This window comes from Mus musculus, chromosome 9, assembly GCF_000001635.26.
Source record: "Mus musculus strain C57BL/6J chromosome 9, GRCm38.p6 C57BL/6J".
Classification (NCBI taxonomy): Eukaryota; Metazoa; Chordata; class Mammalia; order Rodentia; family Muridae; genus Mus; species Mus musculus.
The window spans coordinates 30,716,733-30,738,521 of record NC_000075.6 but is presented as its reverse complement, the minus strand read 5'-3'; the positions used below and the strand labels follow the sequence as shown (position 1 = coordinate 30,738,521).

The window sequence follows — 21,789 nt, the reverse complement described above, 5'->3', positions numbered from 1 at the left end:
AAATAATTATTTTACTGAGCAAATAGTCACTGACTTCCTACTATGTGCCGGGTACTAGTCTAGATCTTGTATCAGGGAATGAAAGTCTTGTCCCTCATGGAATTTATATTCTTGATAAATGACATTAATTGAAAAAGGGATGAAATGCCCTATGAGCCTAATAAGATTCAAGACTTGGGCCAGCATGATGGTTTAGTGGGTAAGGCGCTTGCCATACAAATGTGGGGACCAAATGATTGTGTGTGTCCGTAATTCTAGGCTCTATTGCAAGATGGGAGGTGGAGACAGGAGAAGTTCTGAAAGTTCACAAATCCTCTGGCCTAGCACAAGCAGTGGTGAGGAACACGAGTGTCTAGGAATTCTCTTTGACTACAATCACTTCTTATAGAAGCATCAGAGCAGAGTTATACCCCGTTGTAGGGCCTTATGCTTCCACCCTGAGCTACCTAGCAGGATGTGTTTACCAGTGCAATCGTGGCATCAATGTTCTGGGAGATAAACTACTTCCTGACTCAGGTTTAGGCCAACTCCATTCCTGGAACTATAGAACTGGTCAAAATCTTATGGCTTAGGGTCAGGGGCAAAAGAGAGGTCATAGGCCCTATAGGGAAAGCTGTTATTAATATTTGCCAAACAGAAATTGTAAATTGTCTTCTAAATACATATTTTTGTTTAAGTGACGTTTTATGTTTGATACAATATATTTGAGTTATATCTTCCCCCCAAATCAACTCAGATCATTTAACCTCCCTACCCATCCAGCTTCATCTTCTCTCTCCCTCTCCCCTCCTCTCTTTGTCTCCCTCTGTCAAAAACAAAACAAAACAAAACAAAAAACCAAAAAAACCCCAAAACCAAAAAACAAACCTCCTACCCAAAGAAAAACAAAAACAATCCAACAAGTAAGATAACAATACTCCAAATGAGGAACAAATATACAACATACATATTCACAGAAGAAAACATAACAAACAAACAAACAAACAATCAAACAAACCTTTCCAACCAACCATGACTTCTATTCTGCATTGGCTTACTATAGCTGGGCTTGGGGCCTGCTCTGGAACATGGTTGATCTATCCAGTGTCACTCCATTGAAGGAAACAGAGTTCCTCTACCGCAGCAGGTAGCAAATAGTTTCTTGGTTAAAGGTAGGACTTTTTGTCCACTTCTCCTTCTCCATGCTGGGCTTTTATCTGGTTTGAACTTGGGCTCATACTCAGGGAGTGGGTGCAACTCTCAGCCTTTGTCAAAGAAGCCTCTTTTGGCAGTGGGCAATGGTCAAATGGGAATCCATAACTGGATGAATCCTGAAGAATATTTGGCTACTGGGTGGCTTCAAGTGGCTCATCTATGTTACCCTTTCTATGGAATATCAAGGAGAAGGGGCAGAGATCTATGGGTACCAAAGGACGAGGAAGAGTGTAGTTGGGTACTCTAGTCTGGATATAGCATGGCTGATACAATTATGAACGCACAGCAGCTGTGATTAACCATACCAAGTCTGAAGACAGAGAGACAGAAGCAGGGCCTACATGACAGAAGAAAAGACTTGGCTTGAATGGGACAAGAGAGGGACGCGAGGTAAATGTAATAACAATGCATCATATGCAGGCGTGATACTATACAGCATCAAAAAATCAAGTCTATGATGGGAAATTTTGCCTCTTGTAGTATATGGTACTGTAGATGCTGGCTGTCACATGTGCAACATGGATTTGGTTTCTAAGTGAACAGAAGTTACTTTCCTAGGAAAAGGGTTCTGAGGAGGATGGAGGCTGAAGCTTGAGGGAGCCTCTCAGAATACAAAGAAGAGACAGTATTGGGCTGGCTGCTGAGCACAACTACTGTCTTTCTGCTTTTCACAGTATTTCTTAGGCTCTTTATGCACTCTGTCTCTCCTCTCTGACCTTGCCTGTGTTTGTTTGCCCATGTGTGTGGTGTCTGCCTCTAGGTCATCAGTAAAGGCTAACTTAATGACTAAATGATCTTGTCTCAGAGTCCCTGGTAAATCTAGAAGACCAAGCCTAAGAAAATAAACAGGTCCTGTGTGAATCAGGCAGACTTTTACACTTCATTACTTTTAAAATTGAGATAGGATATTACTATATACCCCAGGCTAGCCTGGAACTTAATATGTATTTGAAATTAGCCTTGAACTTGTGACAGTCCTCCTGCCTATGTCTCCTGAGTATTGGGATTACAGATATTAACTCTAAAATCAATTTAGGATTTACCTTCCAAGGCAAGGTCACTTACTGATCTTTCAGGCCGTCAGCACTATTGTATATTAGGTGAGACCACTTCTCCTTCTGTGGTCTCCTTCATGGTCTAGAGCTAGCCTGGCTCCATCTTATAGGATAGAAGGACAGTTTCATCTCATCCAGCACTTAGTAGCAGCCTTATTTTGACCTTGTGGCAGGGAAATGCCATGCATTCAGTACTGATTTTGTAAGCTATGTAGTCAAAAGAGTTAACCAAAGTAGGGTATGAAAGCTTTATGGGAATGTTGTTAGTTTCCCAAAGCACACATCTGCATATCTGGCACCACATTGAGTTAGGTACTATAAAATTTATTCTTTTGTAGATGAAGAAGTTGGGGGGGTCTAGAAAAGTCAAATACTTTGCCCAGTTAGTCTTCAGCAAAAGACGGCAGTAGATTTCAAACTCTGGCAGTCCAACTCCAGAATTTCACTATACACACCCCACCTCTTGTTTTTCAATTTTAAGTCATAAATTCATGAAGTGAGTGTATTGTGCCATCTCTTCCCAAACTGTAGAGTAAGACCTGGGGCACGTGCAGGGAGTGGCTTATTATCATCAAAGAAGGGGCTGAGTTGTGGTTCCGTTCTGATGTTTGATGGAGAATGGAGAGTTTACTTTGGTAAGTTAAGATGCTTAGGTTGGCCCACTGACAGGGGCAGCACAAAGAAAAGTCAGGCTCAGGATTGGGATTCCTGTGTCTCTGCTCTTGGCTTATCACAGTCGTCATCATCAGCGCCTTGGCTATCATTAGCGCCTTGAATTTTTGTGTTGGTCAGTGCCTGCATTTCTGTTTTGTTTCCATTCTGTTGCTGGATACAGAAGACATCAGGTGAGAAGGGATTCTTCCTAGGGGCTGAACTACAGGGAGTTTCTCGGTGTCTACTTCATCTCCTTGTTAATTAAAGGTGAGAAAGTGCCTGGGGACTTGGGGTAGTTGATAAAAGCAGGCCTACTTTCCAGGGTTAGCCCTATGCCCCACAGTTAGGTTCCCAGGCTTTTGTTTATGAGCTATAAATTCCTCAATGAGGTTTGTCTTTTCATTTTATTGGGGAGCTTTCCTCATAAAGCCCCTCTAGAGGCCATCAACCCCACTCCCAACTCTTGGGAATTGTCTTATATGTACATGCCTTGTGATCTCTTTCCCTTCCGTTAGCCTCTTCTCTCCCCTGTTAAGAGCTCCAACCCAGTCTGTCTTCCCATTTCTATTCACCCTACTCGAATGGGGAATTCCAAGCAGCTGTGTTTTCTGAGGGCTATCACTCTGCAGAAACGGATTCCTGCTCTGGGTGCTGTTTTATCTGTAAGACTAGAAAACTAAACGATATATAGTGCTTAGATATCATTTTCTTGAACTACTTCTCAGTGCTGGAATTTACAGTGTTTAATGCCAGGCTGTCATCTAGTGGCTGTTTAAATGGCCCCAGAGCCATGAAACATACCCAGTCCACTTCTCAGACCATTCTGCTGGAGGATTTTTAGTAATACAGGACTGGAGTATCTACCCATTAACCTCATTCCTGTTTTGCTTCATGTGACAAGTCTCTGAGAATTTGAAGGCATCTTTCATGACTTTTGCCTAATTATCCATTCCAAGGCAGTAACAATTTTCTTTACTGAAGCCACAGGCCTTGTTTTTTCAAAGATTCTATGCAAGCTAGTTTTATGTCAACTTGACATGAGCTAGAGTCATCTGAAAGGAGAGAATCTCTACTGAGGAATTGAGACATCCATAAGATCCAGCTGTAAGGCATTTTCTTAATTAATGATTGATAGGGAGCCGGGGGAGCAGCCCATTGTGGGTGGTGCCATTCCAGCTCTGGAGGTCCTGGGTTCTATGAGAAAGTAGGCTGAGTAGGTCATGATGAGCAAGCCAGTAAGTAGCATCCTCCATGGCTTCTGCATCAGCTCCTGCCTCAGGTTCCTGTTCTGCTTGAGTTCCTGCTCTGACTTTCTTCAGTGATGGCCTATGATGTGGAAATACAAGCCAAATAAATCCTTTCCTCTCCTCCTTGCTTTTGGTCATTTTGTTTTATCATAGCAACAGTAATCATAGCTAGGGAAGATTCTTTATGTATCAATACTTCTCTTGAATGATAATACCTGAGAATGGTGAAACCCGAGAAGCAAGAATTATTACAGATGTGATCAGCCATAGGGAGGAAGAGATCTCTTTGCTGTTCTGTGTTCCATTAATACACCCAAAGAATATGTTGGGGGTTGATTGTTGTTTGATGGTTGAGTATTTTTAGCTGTAATGATAACACAGTACTAGGAAACTACTCATAGGAGAAAGCCATGCATATATTCCCGAGGCCCCTTCCTTAAATATATGAGGAGAACTTGATTTCATCCCAGATGCCTCCAGGTATTCTCATGACCAGAGATTTAGGAGTCTTGGCCACAAACTCAGAACAGAAGGGTGGCATCTCTGAAGGAGGTTGTTTTCTGACAGAGTGAGGATAGGTGAGAGGGAGAGGGGGAAGACCGACCCTCTATTCTTGATGGTCCCTGTCTCCTTGACTTCCTCTCTATGGTCTCTTCACGGCCTCTTCCTGCCATTGCAGGGGACATATGAAAGAAGACCTGCATGAGGGCTTGCCATCATGGGGAGAGAACATAGGAGGGGTGCCTGTGGGTTCTTCTCTAGATGTTGATCTTAAGTAAATACGCTAAAAGGGCTTGCTAGGCCAGTTGCAAAGGCTTGCCCAGCTTCCCGTGATAGAGACTTAGGTCACATTAAGAAATACATTTGGCCGGAGAGGATTCCTGTTTATCAGGCTCTTTAGGAACTTTGCAAGCACTGTGCCTGGCAAATGTTTCTAAGATCTATTTATTGATAATCTGGCCCAGATCATCAAGCATATTGGCTGGCATCTATTGAAAATGATGCCAACATGAGCTATCATCAACCAAAATCCGGACCATTTTCCTAAAATAGAGTTAACCGTTCTTACTTTGCATCTGGAAGACCTAAAATGTTCGGGGTCATATGAATCACCAGCAAGGAACTATATAGAAACTGGATCTGTTATTCTTGTTCCTGACAGTGAAGCACAGAGTAACTTCCTAAAGAACCCCACAGAGCGTTAGCAAAGGCCTTGGGAAAGGAACTAGGAACCCCACCTCGGCCCATGCTATGTTAGGCAGCAGACCTACTTTTCTGTGCCAGGAACAGCATCCTGACAACACCCTTTCTTCCAGATCCCAGATGCCCTGCAGAGCCAGGCAGGTCAGAAAGGCAGATGTCAGCTAAGCGGGGCCTGTTTAAGGCATAGCCTGGGAAGTATGTGTCAGAAGCAGGTGAAAGATGTCAAGTTTCACACAAACTAGACACTAGATGAAAGTCTGGGGCAGAGAAGCCTGGGCTTTATTTACTTCTGTGTTCAAACCACTCTGTGTTATGCAGAAAGAAAAGTGCCAGAAGTTCTCTGAGAGAGCCTGAGTGTGGGTGTGGGTGGGAATGATGGTACCACCACGGGGTCCCACTTCTACCAGTGATGTAGACTTTGAAACTTACAAAGGCGGTATAGCAAAGTGAATATACTTAATATTACTGGAATTGCACATTTGAAAATAATTAAAATGATACATTTTATGTCTAGTGTATTTTTTCATAATAAACAAACCTGCAAATAAGCAAACCTACTAGACACAAAGATAGTGCTATGAGGAATGACTAGGACATTGCCTGCCACACCTCTGATAGAGATTGATACTCATCTCCAGGAAGTAGGTTAGATCTCACAAGAATGGGCTACTCAGAGTGTGATCATGTTATCAGTTTGTTTTAAAACAAGTTGAATTTTCTCTCTTGGAACAGATAAGGTCTCAAGTGTTTGTCTACATAATCTTCTTTTATCCTGTTTCTAGATTTTGCTATTCCTGCTCGACACTTAGGATTTAGTCAAAAGTCTGTTTTTCAGACTTCGAACTCATTTGTGCTTTTTACCTGAAAATTCCCCTTCCTCTAACCTCATAAAGTATATAAGAAAAAACTCCTCTCATTTCAGCACACCTATACTACTACCTGCTACGACTATACTGTCTGTGTCCTAGAACCAACATCTACTTTACAACAGATTGGATACCAATTTTCAGCTAGAACTGGAATAGCTCACTTGGTTCATTAAACTGCTTACCCACCCCTGTTCATTTAAGATCACCCACCAGTGCTGCTATAACTAACCAACTTCTTTGAAAAAACAGGGCCTTCCAGAAAGCCTTTAAGCTGTGTGAATTTTGGCTGGAGTCCATTCAAGATCAGTATTTTACACTTAATCGCCTCCTAGATGGAACAACAGGGATCACGAGGATTTATGTGAAGTCTTTTCCTGGAGCTTGACCTTTCTCTCATGCTTTATCCTTTATTTATAGTCTAGTATCTTTGGTGACACATCATGGGGCCTCTAGTCATGTGATGCTCTTCAGGAATTCCTCCTGGTGGGAGTGGATGTTTCTGGTAAAGAAAAGCAAGGGTTGGTAGCAACTATGGACTTTGATGTCTCAGGCCACTCAGGGGTTAATTTTTTGGTGGCTTGCAGTGACCCACTCCTCAGCACCTCCTGTGAGCAGACTCTGGCTCTCTGTGGGTAGTTTTCTTGTGATTTCTAGATCTGTGGGCTTGCTTCCCTATGCTGTCTTTCTGCTTGTGGCTTATCCTTACTCCAACATTAGAGATGGACAGGGCAGTAAAGGAGGAAAGACATTTTCCTCCTAGAAAACTCATTTGTAAAAACAAAACATCCTGCAGGGTTGCAGCAATTCTGTATGTCACCTCTGGAATGTTCTCTTGTCTATGTAAGACCAAGATGCAATCTCTGAGCCCTCTTCTCTTTAAGATTAAACATTCTGCGATTCCACAGAGTGAGTCCACATCCCAAGATTTGTCCCAGGCCTGTCCCTTTTCTCACTTCAGTAGAAACCTGGTTATTTCCAATAGAGGGTTTCCTTTGAAGCCCCTCATGGGCTACTTAGAGATAACCTTCTTCCCCACAAAGAATTTTGTTGTTGTTGTTTTGTTTTTGTTTGTTCAATGTTCAAAACATCTAGTTTCTCTGCTGCAAGGAGAACTCAAAATTTCAAGGTCACTTGTAGGCTCTGTAGATTTGGAGATTTGTAAGAGCTCAAGCTTGCTGAGAGAGTTAATGGAGCCTCCATGTTTTCATGGTCTGTAAGATACAAGATCTAACAAGACAAACAGGCCTGGACCTGTTACCTGTCTAAGAAGAAGAATGCTGCTTAAAGGCTTGCATGCCTCACTGTCTGACACCTCCTCCCTCCCCTGCAATAGAACTTCCTGTGGATAAAGCCTTACTTGAAGGATGCATGAAGTTTCTGCTTTTACCACTTCAGCGTCTCATTACTTGGCTTCCATTCCCACTGCTCTATGGCGTTCAAAAGACCTGACAAGGATCAAGGCGAATGACATCTATCTTAGCCAGACACTTTTGTGTTGATAAATTCATTGTCTTCTTTTAAAAATCCCCTCTTTGCATTTTGTCCAAGAGCCTGACAAACATCCCAGCAGCAGACATGAGAAAGCCCTCTGAGTTGCTTGTCAGCACTGTCCAAGAGACTAAGACATAAAGTCTATTGCTGTTGCCCTTGGTTACCTCTTGTAGGCAGAAGGTAAGTCCCTATTGCTGAAGACACCATGTATCTCAGAAATCTGACCCAGAACCCCTGATCTGGAATTGACATGAGTGTCCTTTCACTGAAGACAAGCTTTCTTGGCATCAGTAGACACCACACAAGCTTCCAAAGGAGAGAGGCAACATACAGTCCTACAACCATATGATACCAATAAACCATATCTATAACCAACACAGCACAATAACCCTACAGATGCACTAGTGGCACACATTTCTTGGTGGTAGCCATCAGCTCTCTAATTGAACTTAAGACTCACTCAATAAGAAGGAGACCATACCTGGTACTGAAAACCTAGCTGACTGATCAGTACTAGTGAAGTTATGGTTATTGGGGGAGAATCTACAACCATTAACATATTAAGTTAGCATATTCTCTAATAACAATCCATAAACATTTGTCCTATACCCCCAGATAAGTGTAGTCTTCAAAAAAACAAAACCAAAAACAAACCTTAACTTTGCAACAGAGACCACTACAGAAAATCACAACCAATCAATATGCAGAGGTGTGGGAGCCAATCTTATTGAATATATCTACAAAATACCCCCAAACCTAAAGCTCGGGGAACATTTCAAAGGAGGGAGGCAGAAAGATTGTAAGAGCCAGAAGATCAGGAACATTGCTGTGAGACTGTGTCCCCTCGAAACATCAGAAGCTATACCCATAAAATCTCACCTACATGACTACCCAAGCATGAGGTAAACAAGGAGGGCACCAACGGACCTGTCAAACTGGAGTGGAAAAAGCTCTTGAGGCTTCACCCTTCAGAAAGAACTATAGGCAACTGAGTAAGGATGGGCGTGTGGGAGGTAGCCCTCCCCAGGGAAGAAGATTTCAGCCAACTGTTCACTGCCAAACAGTCGCTCCCTAAACACATCCAAGCAACACTATATGAACTCAATAAGTTATTTGGTAATATATATATACAAATACATATGTGCATATAATAACAGTTGATGAAAAGAGAGGAGATGAATTTGAGGGAGAGCAGAGAAGGGTTGATGGAGAGCTTGGAGAGAGGGAACGCTAATGAGCTATCTTGTAATTAGAATACAGTCTCACAAACAAACAAATACCCCCTCTTTTAATTTGTTTTATTACATAGCACACCTCAGCTCTGACAACCTCTTCTAACTCTACATCTTTTTAGTCTATATAGAATCCATAAATATTCAACAAATGACAGGAGGGAAGCTGTGTATCACTCAAGTTTGGTCTGCTCCTGTAGAAACATTCAAGAGGCAATACAGTAAAGTAGACATGGAAATGTATGTATGCATACATATGGTTAAATACTTGGAGTCAGATGGCTAGTAGTTTTCAGTATACCCCACTGACATCTGTACAGAGCCCAGGAAGTGAAAGATTGGTCTGGTCATTCAATATATTCAATGTATTGATCATTCAATGGTGACAGGGACTTGCCTAAAGCTGATGGAGTCTTTTGCCTCCAGTCAAGTGGACAGTATTCTATGAAGGCTCTGTGTTGAGAAAATAGACTAACAGATAAAAGTGAGATCAATACCCAGGGTTTTTAGACTCTGATGGTTTAAATAGGAATGGCGCCCATAGGCTCATGAATGTTTGGTCACCAGGAAGAGGCTCTCTTAGGAAGATGTAGCCTTGTTGCAAGAAATGTGTCAGTAGGGGATGGGCTTTGAAGTTTCAGTATCCAGTGTCACTCTCTTCCTGATGCTTGGGGGTCCAGATGTAGAACTCTCAGCTACCTGTCTTGTACGGTATCTGCTTGTATGCCACCATACTTATTGCCATGGTGATGATAGAATAAACCTCTAAAAATGTAAGCAGCCCCAATTAATTTTTTTCCTTAAGAGTTGCCACAGTTATGATGTCTCTTTACGGCAAAAATCCTTAATTAGGATTGGCTTGTGCATGAGGACAGATAGCCTGGGCAGCTCTCTTGCTTTTGTATGGCTGATATTATAAGCTCATGCCATCAGCTTGACCATAACCTTTCTTCAGTCTGTCTCAACCACAGTCAGAAGAGCCTTTTATTCCCTGCTCCATTTGAGAGTGAGTTGGAGCTGTGATGCATCTGTACTGCTTGTGCATGAATATTCCAAATGAGTACACTCTTATACATAATCAATGGATAACTCTCAAACCAGACAACCATGATATAAACACTCTAGGGCTCATTTGAGATTTGCTTTATATTCCAATAAAATCTTTTTGGCAAGAGTTATATCTATTGATTGGATTGACCTCAGTTTCCATGTGAAAATCGGATGCCTTTGTAACTAATGATTTGTAAGTTTTAGATTCAACCTTAGACTGTAAACATGCTAGGGAAATGCTCTAGATCTTATGAGACATGTTTTTGCTACATATTTTAAGTCAGACTTAAACTTAGGGTCCTTCTGCTACATTTTCTAGATGTTGAGATTATAGGCATGATCATCATGCCATCATGACTTGTAATTGATGAGTTTTTGATGAGAAATTAGCTTAAAATTATTTTCCTTTATATATGTGTGTGTTTGCCTGTATGTGTGTATGTGTACAATGTGTGTGTCTGTTCCTCCAGAGGCCAGAAGAGGGGATCAGATTTGGTGGAACTAGAGCTATAGATGGTTATGAGCGCCCATATGGGTTCTCTGCAATAACAGCAAGTGCTCTTAGCCACTGAGCCTTCTTTCCAGTCTGTTGGTGGGAAGTGACTTAGAAACACTGTAACTATTCTGCTCATAACCAAACTTTCAACATGTTCACATAATTATATCTATATACATACAGGTTCCTATTTTATCCAATAGATTATGTTATACTCTTATGTACCATGCTAAAATGCTCTAAAATTTGACTCTCAAGCATTCTTTGGACTGGCTTTCATGTCCTTTTGCCTTGTTCCATTATTCTTTGCCCTGATGAACTTTTGGTCCAGTGGCTTGTTTCAGGCTCCGTTCTTGCTTTTCCTAATGAGCTCTGGAATTAGTCACTCTCCTAAGGGATCTCGGTTTGTTCAAGTGAAACTAAATGCATTTGGGAAAATGAAATCTGAGTGCAAGATGAATTTACTGCTGTGGGAGAACTGTTGACCTCAGTTCCTTCTCAATGGTAGGTGTCTTAGTTTGGGTTTTATTGCTGTGAACTGACACTACGACCAACTCTTACAAAGAAATTCAGAAGTGTAGTTTATTATCATCCTACAGACAGACACTGTAGTAGAGAAGGAGCTGAGAGTTTTACATCTTCGTCCAAAGGCAGAAGAAGAAGACTGTGTGTCACACTGGGTGTACCTTGAGCATACACATTACCTCAAAACCCATCCCCACAGTGACATACTTCCTCCAACAAGACCACACCTCCTAATGACAATTCCCTATGGTAAAGCACACATGAGTCTAAGGGAATCATTCCTATCAAACCACCACAGCAGGGAATACACAGATACACACACACACACACACACACACACACACACACACACACACACACACACATACACACACACATACACCAATAGCCATTTTGGTAACTGTGATGCTTAATACTAGATGTTAATCTGATAAGACACTAAGGTATACAATTTTATTTGGTGGAACAATGTTCTGGATGTGTCTGTGGGGATTTGGGGACGAGGTTACTTTGCCAATTGGTAGACTAAGTAAAGGTGTCTGCCTTTGCAGATATGGTCTGGCCCATGGAATCTGTTGAAGACCTGATAGAATAAAATACCTCAGTGGCTCTAGAGGATCTGATCTCTCTGCATCTTTGAGTTGCTCACCAGTCTCTTGCCTTCAGACTCAGACTTGAGCTACATCCTCAACTCTCTGGGGTCTCAGACTTGCCAACATCGCTGTGTTGAGACTGTTCAGCTTCCATATTTGTGTAAGCCAGTATCTTCTAATAGATTATCTGCTTGCCTGCCTGTTTGTCTCCTTGCCTGTCTTCTATCCTTCTTTTAAGCCTGGAAAACCCAGGGTAATGCAGAAGTCCAGCGAAAAGCCTGGTTTCCATCATTCTTAATGTATTCATTTGTTTATCTTTTCTTCCTGTATGTTCGTTTCCTCGAATTGCCACTATCCACCTGCTGTGCACAGAAGCCCTTCTCACCTTCCAGAAGTCATGGCAATCAGCACTAAGTTTATTCCTTGTACACATGACCACAAGACCTTCAGAAGGCCCAGGCCATCCTTGTGTTGACTCCTGTCTTCCCCAAGTCAGGCTCCTGTTCCTTTATCTCACAGCAGGAAAGGCTGCATTTCGCAAGTCTACTAGGGATATGGGGACTCTGAGAGGAAGGAGGAACCTGATTTTTCTTTTCAAACCCAGTGTCTTCCTTTCCAATCACTTATTTACTGTTGCCAGTGCTGCATCCGACAGGCTCTTTAAAATACCCATGTCTGAACTTCCCACACTTCCCCTGAGGAGAAATCTCTCTTCACTTTCCTGAATGGCTGCTGAGAAGGTAAGTCCTTAATTCTTCCTGGAGGAAGAGCTGGCTGTATACTCCAACAACACTAAGCCTGCACATTTTCTTTGGCCCACAAATTACACTTTTAAGACTTCACTTAAAGGAAATAAAGATGCATGAAGATACCCAACTTCAAGGAAGTTAATTAAAGCCAAGTTCAGAATTACACTGAATCTTGGCAATCAGAGAGTATATACACTGTAATAAATTCACAAAGTAGGGTGCTGCTCCATGAGTAAAATGATGCCGAGTTAAAATGATTGCAGTGGAAAGATGTTTAGTCTATAGAGTTGAGTGAAAAATAGTTATAAAATGGAAAGTTCCAAGTTTGTGATTAACCTATTAAAGTACATTGCAATGAAAGCAGAACCCAGGGGTACACAAGGAAAGAGGGTGGCCACCTGGAGACTATGAACACTTGATTTTCTTTTCCTTAATTATATTTTCTGATTTTTAAAAATAAGCTCAAAATTTATACAAGAGTAAAATACCATGCACACACAGACACACAGACACACAGACACACACACATACACACACACACACCCCAAAACCAAAAACCATGTACATACTTTGACTTGGCTATTTCTGTCTAAGCATTCTTAGAAGTCATTGAACCCCTGGCCTTGCCAGCTCTGTCTTCGCAGTTCCCAGGGTCCTGTGGATTTTCTCTCTCAGTGTTCCTTGGGGTATCCTTCTTTTTCTGCTTCAGCTCTGAGCTCAGGCCTTGCTTGTCTCCTTATAACTGGACTCCTGTAGTGGCTGCTCTGCTTGACCTAGGCAGTGAGATGAACACACAGGGAAGCTCTGTGATTCCATGGCTTTCTTGCAGAAGTCTCCAGGTATCTCTATTCTGAATTAAGGTTGGGGTCCAGCTGTGCATCACCTGGTCCCACCTGTTGCCCTACCCTGCTTTCACGGTCTCTGCAGACTGTTGCAAGCTCATGGTCCTGTGTAATGTGTGTTCCCAGTTGGCTCCATGTCTCACCCCTGGCCATTTTAGAATTGCCTTTTCTTTCCCTGCTTCTGCTTCATTCTTCAACCTCCCATTCAAGAAGCATCTCTTCTTCAATTCCTCTCTTTATTGTTCCAAATGCCTAAGGCAGTCTTTTTTTTTTTTTTCTATACCATTCTATTTTACAGGCCACATTCAGCACTTTGCTCTTTCAGTTGGGTCAACTATCTTCCCTTGGGGGACAGACAACCTTCAGTCCAACCTTCCTGTCCATTTCATTTTCTAGACTATGTTGGGGAAAATCACACACTGGAATGATAAAAGCTGGACCAGCTCTTTATTCACTTCTTTACAGTTGTCTTCAATTCAGCTCATACTTTCTGCTGCCGACAGGCTATCAGAATCAAATTGCTTATGGTCCTCAGTAGGCTCTACTTGCTGAACAATAAAGTCATATGTGGGAAGGATTATTCTTCAGGTGAACTAGAGTTTGAGTTCTAGCTTTTCTTGGTACTAGCTGAGCATACAAGTCTCTCAAAGGCCAGTTTTTCTATCCATTATATAGAGAAGACCTGAAATGTTTCCTCCTCCTAGAATCTTTGGAAACACTAAGTGAGTCAATGAAGAATGCTTGTAGAGTATTGTGGTATATGCACTAGAAATATCTCTGACCACCCTGTCCCTTAATACTGCCACCTTTCCTCCTATTCTCCTATATATTTCATGATCAAATTAGAGCAGACTGATTGTGGGAAGCTTCCAAGCACCCCCAGTCTGCCTCACCAGAGTCTTTGAACTTGCTCTTCCTTGGGCCAAGAGTACCCTCGACTTATTCCTTACTTGCCTGGCAGACTGACACCTATTTTTGAAGACCTATTCCTACTGTAATTTCCTAGCAGAAGCCTACCCTCCTTTCCCACAGTAGAGAGATTTCCCTTCTTTATTCTCTTCCCTGTGATCTGTGTGCACTGTATGATTTTTCACCGTTTCCCATGCCATACTGCTCCAGGCTTTCTGGGTTTGCATTATGTCATTGTCCCAATCATAAGATCCTTAAAAACTGTTACTGTTCAGCACCTAGTCATGGTACTGATTAGATACTATGTTAACTTTCTCATAGTTAAAATAAAAACAAATACCTGATGTAAATAATTTAAGGGAAGAAAGATTGAGTATGCTTCCTAGTTGTATCTCATAGTCCTGGACTCCATTGATTTGGGACTCATGGTGAGGCAGAAGGCCAGCATGAGAGAAGCCAGTAGAGAAGAAGGCTGCTCACCACATGGTGAGAAGGAAGGAGAGCGAGCAAGCAGCTGGGGACTGGTATAACCTTCAGTGACCATGTCCTTAGTGACTCATTTCTTCCAGCTGGGTCCTACTTCCTAAGGGTTCTAGAAGTTCCCAAAATAACACTATCAACTGGGATTAAACATTTAACATGTGAGCACATTTGGGTGACATATCAGACTCAGTCACTTAACATACAGCAAAAGGAGAGAAACCCCAGAAGTAGAAGTGGCTAGAGTTGAAGTCTGGTTTCTTGATCTGAATCTCATGCTCTTTCCCTGACATACCCCAAAGTCATAGACACATGGACTCAGTTTTGCAGGTTGTCAGCTAATGTCTGATGGCCTTGGACTAACCCTGAGAGTGAGATTTATTTCCTAGTGTTACAAAAGCTTTAGGCTCCAGCTCATCTCAAAGGAGTTGCACAAGAGGAACCAAAAAACTCAGCAAACAGTAGGGCTGTGGAATGCTTAGGGCTGCAAGTGAGACCCTCCAAGACCCCTTCTCAACCAAAACAAAAACTTTATGAAGCTCAGTAAAAAGAGAGACTTTAAAAATATGATATTAACATAGCTTTAGGCTGTGTTTATTGAAACAATCTTAGGTCCATAATCAAAACAATGTTTTATCATTCTCCCTCCAGGCTGGTCACAGGCTACAAACTGGATCATTTGACACATCTTGTGTGCACTTGAAACACAAATTGAAAGTCTGCCATTTTAACTATGTGAAGACAAATAACTTTACAAAGACTCCTATCTGTCTGTGTGTCTGCGTGCATGTGGTGTGTGTGTTTTCTTTCTGATTCATCCTTTTCATATTTTGCTTGATCCAAACTCAAATTCACTTGTTTTTTTCTAAACACTTATTTGGGTTATTTCCATCATTGTTCTTGGAAATACTTTTTCCCTTCAGCATAGTACATTCAGTATACAACTTGGTCACCACTATTAGAGGTCAGAGTATTAGCCGCCTCATGGGCATATAATGTATAGTTATAATGTCTCCACTTAGGTTAATCAGATGCTCAGTTTTATAGTGTTTAGGGGTGTGTGTGTGTGTGTTTCATATTTTCTGGGGAAAAGGGATGGGTTGTTTTTCAGAGAGTTTGGAGACTTTCCATGGTTTGTTTGCTGATAAAGCAAATGTCAGAATTTGCTTTGGGAAGACATGTGTGGGTATGTTCTCTTTACGGGAGTGTGTGTTCTAAGTAAAGGAGACAGCACAGGGAGATGCTGGGCCTCTTTTGAAGTGATGTGGCCAGGGACACTGACCAGTAGAATCTGGAAAATCATCAGAACTGGAAATATTTTAACCAAGTTGTTTTGTTTTATTGCTGTTACAGGTAAGACCAGAGCAAGGTCCAGGAACTGCGACACCTCATTCGGAGCAGAAGAGAGGAGAATAGATCCCGACATGCATCTGCTTAGTGCAGAACTGCCAACGTCCATGTCTCTCAGTGAAGGTGGTGGTTTCATCACCAGCAGCAGCAGCTAGTCTTTGCTCCTCCAAATGGCTCATGCCAGCCCTGCCTCTGTCCACACATACCGTATCTTAGCTCAATGTATTCTGTGTTAGTGCTGTTTTCCTATGCTTTTGTTTGCCTGTAGACTCTACTCTTTGTACTTGTACTATTCATCTTCCTTGACCTCCTTTTCTCCTTTGAACCCCACTTTCCTAAGATCTGTGCTATCAACACAGACCTTCAGAAGTAGAGAGGATGGAAATAGAACACGTACTTTGATAAACAGAAGCAATTAGACTTCCTTGGACGATGCCACATTCCTTTAATGCACATTCGGCTTAATGCACAATGGGAAAATCAGAGCCTATTGAGCAATGGTGTTGCCTCTGGTTTATTGCAGTTCATTAATAAACATTGCAGCTGGAGGCAATGACTGTATGACCCTTAAGTTCCTCCCAATGCTGAGTTTCTATGGCTTGTAGAATATTACAGCTTTAGAGTTTAAAAATGTGTTCTGTACAACCATGGGTACTATATTTGTCTTTTAATTGTAGCTATAGGCTATTCTTGTACATCCTACCTAGATCTCGTCCTTTCCAGAAGGAAGGAAGTCAAGCTTTGTTCTAAGCCCTGTCACTTGAAAGGCATAGCTTCCTATCCCCTTATCCCTGCTAAAGCTATTTACATCACTAGATATTGAATACATCAGATCATATGTGGAAGGTCCTCATCTAGAGACGAGATCCAGAAGAGGAAACAAACTGATGTTTCTCAAGAGTGAGCAAATTTTACCTCTAGATACCCTTTGACACAGGTTATAACAAAAACTTCCCTCTGCTCTCTTCTCGTCAGTCCAGAGAGTCAGGCAAGCCAATCCTCAAAATCAATAAGTGCTTCCTCCCCACTCTCCTTTCCCTCCCCCTCTCCATTGCCTAGTTAGGTTTATCCCTGGTGTCTGATCTTTGTTGCATCTCAGTCTGTAGGTATCTAGGAGTGAATTTATCCTTGGTTGGGTAACTATATTGGTGACTGAGATACTCAAACCATCTCAGTTTGCCTGCAACTCAGGGGTTTCCTGGGTATGGAGTTTTGAGTACTAAACTTAGGAAACCAAAATAAATTATTCAACATGCCCCCATTTTAATTATTGGGCTTCTGATATCTGAACTTTCAGCTATCTAACATTTCTGAAAGCGTTGGAGAGAGAAACTCTAGTAGACTTATTGAGAAACCACTATGACCCTCATGGATCTCAAGCTCTCATGGATCCTGGTTATTGCTGCAGCAACTGATTATTGTGCACAATGTAGTCACCATTGTGAGCATGCCATTTTAAGGTCCTAGTACCGTATCCAAGAAGCACTCAGAGCTTTGCATAAACATATCCTCCTAATGTCCCCAAAGCACTCTAATTATGAGAGTGAGTGCTGCCAGGAAGTACATTATACTCTGGCTGTGGAGTAGTACTGGGATTCTAAACACCGACTGCTATGCAACTCTGAAGAATGCTTGTGAGCCACAGCCCTGCACCCAGAGGACAAGTCCTGAACTCTGCCTTGTCAAACGCGGATGCTCAATGGCTTCACATTCTAGCGTCTTCCTAGTACCTTTACGTTGGTCTGTTCCTGGCCTTAGAGACTCTTGGATGCTCAGCAATAGATAACTATGAACAGGAGGAAATGGCTTCCTGTGGTCATAGAAACAAAGGGACATGCACACGTGTTTCTGTGTGCACTTGGCTCCCCCGTACCCTGCTCACGTAGTGGATACAGTCCCTGGCTCTCCCTTTGCTCCCTGACCTGTGCTTAGCTCCCAGGAGGAATGCTGATACTTAGGTCCATTACTGAAATCAGGTTATAGTCAATTTTCACCTTTGCCAACCTTTTTAGCTACCAGTGTAGGCCAGTGTAAGGCTCTACAACAGAAAGAATTGGGTATGGCAGCATCAATGTCCCTTTGTCAGATTACCCCAATCTCTACTTTCTGGGCCATGACTTCTCAGAAAGACAGGTGTGGCAAATTCCGAGGCCTTGGGACCCTTACAACCAAATAATTTCATGTGGCAAGTGAGTTTGGGTGTGAGAAGTAGCATGCTGGGGACCACTGTGCTGGTACATGCCAAATCCTAAACTTCAGTGCTCAGGACAGTCACACCCATGTACCTTCCTCAGCTAGAGCTGCTGGATCACCCACAGAGACTCAGAGCTCTGCACGAAAAAGCTACATCTCCCAGACTCTGTATAGATGCTGTCACAATTTACAGTCAAGCGAACAAGGTTAAAAGAGTCAATTCTTTGCCTTCACTCACACAATCAGTGAACAATGGTGTTCAGTTGTGACACTCCTCCACAGTGTCTTTCCTTAGGTCTCCCTGCTTAACAGACTCCAGATACTCCAGTCTTGGACTTATTATCTGTGAGCTTGGATGGCATGACACTTTGTAGAAGACGAGTCTTCCTGCCTCTGGATGCATATCCTGTGGATGGTACCTTTGTTATGCATTAAACCTCGAGGTGAAGGCTCCTCCTTTACTTCTTCAGTCTGGGCTGGGCCAGATGCTACAGCTTGGATCTGGAATGTCCCCCTGAAGACCCATACATCTCTATTCTCTGACAATGAGGTAAGTGACTTCTTCTTTGCCATAGGCTTTGTCATTATGTGTTAGCACATTTCTAAAGGACAAAAGTCAAGAGATCATGGACAGAAACCTCCAGACCATAAGCCAAAACAAACCTTTCTGTTTCTAAACTGGATTGCCTCAGCTATTTGTTATAGTAACAAACACTGGGAAACTTGCTTTGGTAACTTAACATTCGCCAATGTGACATTAAATGAAGCATGAGCATGTTTAGGCACTGGAGTTTGCTTTCTCCTGTTCCTGGAAATCTTCCTCGATGTGGAACAAGCCAGAGACATGTAGCTCACCCAATAGGAGGCACTAAGTGGGTGAAGGGTGACATTTTAGACCAGCCAACTAGTGACCGGTGCTCCCGTTAATTATGGCCGTATGAAGGATATAGGAACGACGAGGGAAGAATGATCAGTTAAACCCAGTTATTCACAACTTCAAAAGGCAAAAAAGAGTTGGGATGACTAGATATACAGTAACGAGGGCTATGGATAGAAGTAACACATTTCCTGTAGTCATAGGAGAAAAGGCACACACTCATATGTGTTCATGTGGAAATAACCCCTACCCCCATGCTCACAGAGTAGATACGTGAATGATGGCATGCTGGGCTAGCTCACTGATAAGCTCTGAGATTCCCACTTTCACAGTGGCACCTTCCTTTTCTAGCTTTCTCCATTTCCTATCCCTTCCCAGGGTTTTCTTGTTTCACAAAATCCTAGTGCTGGATAGGAGTTGGTGCCATGTCCCTCGGGGATTCATCTTCCTCCACAGAGTCACGAAGGCCTACTTCTCAGGTGTATTCTTGCCCTTTGCAAAAGTTAGAGTCTCAAGCATTTTGGGAACTCGGCTTTTTCTCTCTTCTGTCTTTCTGTTCATCTGTGGGTGATAGTTTTTCTGGGTTTGGGGAGGAGATAGTTGGTGTGGGAGGAATGTGAGTTTGCTCTCTCCATGATAGGAGTAGTGCAAGCTAGAAACAGCTGAGAAGTTTCTCTCTGAGCGTGTGGATGCATTGTTCAGAATGACAAAGATCTAGTCCCTTTGACACATCGGCTCCTCACTCCTCTTAGTTTGCAAGAAAGGGTTGTTTCTATAAAGATAGTGTGACCTTAAATGCCCACCTCTTTAAGCTTTCAGTATGATAAAAACAATATGAAGGGAGCTGGAATAGTCAGGAGTACCGGTTCCTCTTTCTGAGTACCCAGGTTCAATTCCCCGCACCCAGTGGTGGCTCACAACCACCTAACTGCAGTAACAGGGGATCCAGTGCCTTCTGGCCTTTGTGGAGCATCTATGTGCTACAAAGTCATACAAAGCATCTATACACATAAAAGAAAAAGAAATTAATAAACAAAATAGCCATGCACGTTGAGCAAAGCTTGCCCACAGCAGAAGAAAAGAGAAACAAGACAAACAAAACAAACAAAAAAGAAATTAGTGGTATTTCCCCCAGATTGATAAATTTGTCATTGTTTTTATAATATCATCTTAGGATAAAGAATCTACGTAGTTTATCACAATGTAAAATAAAAGCATAAACATTTATCAGATTTACAACTCTCCTTAAAAAATAAAGAATTGTAGTAAAGTGTTCTTTGATATAATGTTGAAGTCCTCCAGGGACACTTCAGAATAGGAATAACAAACTTTCCTTAAAAAGCAAGACACTAAGTAGGTCAGACTTAGTCTCCATAAAGCTTTGTCCACAACTACTCAGTTGCTTTTGTAGTGTGAATGCAGCTATAGGCCATAGGAATGAATGAGACAGCTTCATTTCATTAACGCTTTATTCTCAGAAGCAGACTGGATCTGGCCTGTGGGTTAAAGAATGCTAGCCTTTGCTCTGAACACAGAGATCTGAGCCGTGGCCAGTCCTCACTGATCTTCCTATCTAGTCTCATTCTGGCATTTAGTGAGTGAAGCTGCAGGGGGCTCCGAGAACTGAAGGAACTCAATGTTGGGAAACACACCATTTGCATGCCCCTCAGCCTGAACATACTGACTGCTACATGTCTATCTCTGAGTATCTCCAGTACATTTTCAAGAGCCTTTTATGAGAGCAACACTTAACATTCATGGGTCAACTTAAATTTGCGAAGGTAAGACCTTGAAGCCTCCTTTCCAGATGCAAGTTGTCTGTCATCCTCTGTGGTGTGCTGTGGTCATAGAGTTGTCAGGTGATGGACTGAGGTACAGACCAATGCCTGCTGGCTCGGAGATAGGCAGTCTTTGTGACATCAAGTACTATTGCCATCTGGACACAGTTCTTCAGATAATGTTCCATCTGTATACATCTGGCAAGATACAGAAGATCACATCTCAGAGAAGGTGCTAACCTTCCCTGTATTGGTAGCTTTGGTCTTGAATGTACTTCTGAATGAAGCTATAGAGACCCTGTTTTTAATTGCCGTCTTTGAAGGTTTGATCTGGGGCCTCTGGGCACAGCTTAATATGAGATTTTTTCTAGCACTGGAATCTTAAGATTTTCTGTAAATATCCCCTAAACTAGGAAATCTGGTATCCACAAGGAACTTTTAAACATGTGTTTCCAGTGATTCAAGAGGGTAAGGCACGTTCTGAGTAGCAGTTCCTAAGTACAGACTGATTCAGGCAGACAAGCTTGGTCCTAGATAACATCCTATAGGCTGCCTTTCTTTTCTTGGGAAGCAGTGGTGAACATCTGCATCCTGGAGGCTTGGAACCCTGGTGTGATGCAAGATTCCTAAACATCAGGGCTCTGCCTGATGCCCATCAGCCCCACTCTTTCCAGACAGCCCACTCTTTCTTGAGATAGCCTTCCAGGGCAGTAGAGCCTGGCAGTTCTTCCCACACACATTCCTGGGCACTGCTAAACCTAGCCAGCCAAGCTCAGCCTGCCAAGCAACCCTGCACATGGAGAACAAGCACTTCTGAGAAAGATGTGGGGGCCGAGGTCAAAGACCGCTTGGGTTTATTATTATTCGTATCTATTTTGGTGTATTTGTTTAATCATGTTTGCGATTTCTACTTTGTTTTCTTTCCTTGCTTTTTGGTGGCTGGTGACATGACTTGCTGGCATCACATCTAATTATACTATTTTTACATTTTTCTCTTCGCTC

General features: G+C 42.3%; 1 long non-coding RNA gene across 4 annotated transcripts in view; it reads left to right on the top strand.

Moving 5' to 3' along the window:
• Window positions 1-16,433, top strand: part of Gm31013 — a 59,867-nt gene extending 43,434 nt beyond the window's left edge. For 2 of the 4 annotated variants that reach the window (XR_870607.1, XR_379209.1), the window contains exon 2: window positions 15,943-16,433. This is a non-coding gene — a long non-coding RNA (predicted gene, 31013). Of the gene's footprint in view, window positions 1-2,980; window positions 3,095-10,948; window positions 10,996-15,942 lie in introns of those variants that run through there. The other 2 variants (XR_379210.1, XR_870606.1) reach the window with 2 other exon arrangements.
• The last annotated feature ends 5,356 nt before the right edge of the window (window positions 16,434-21,789 follow it).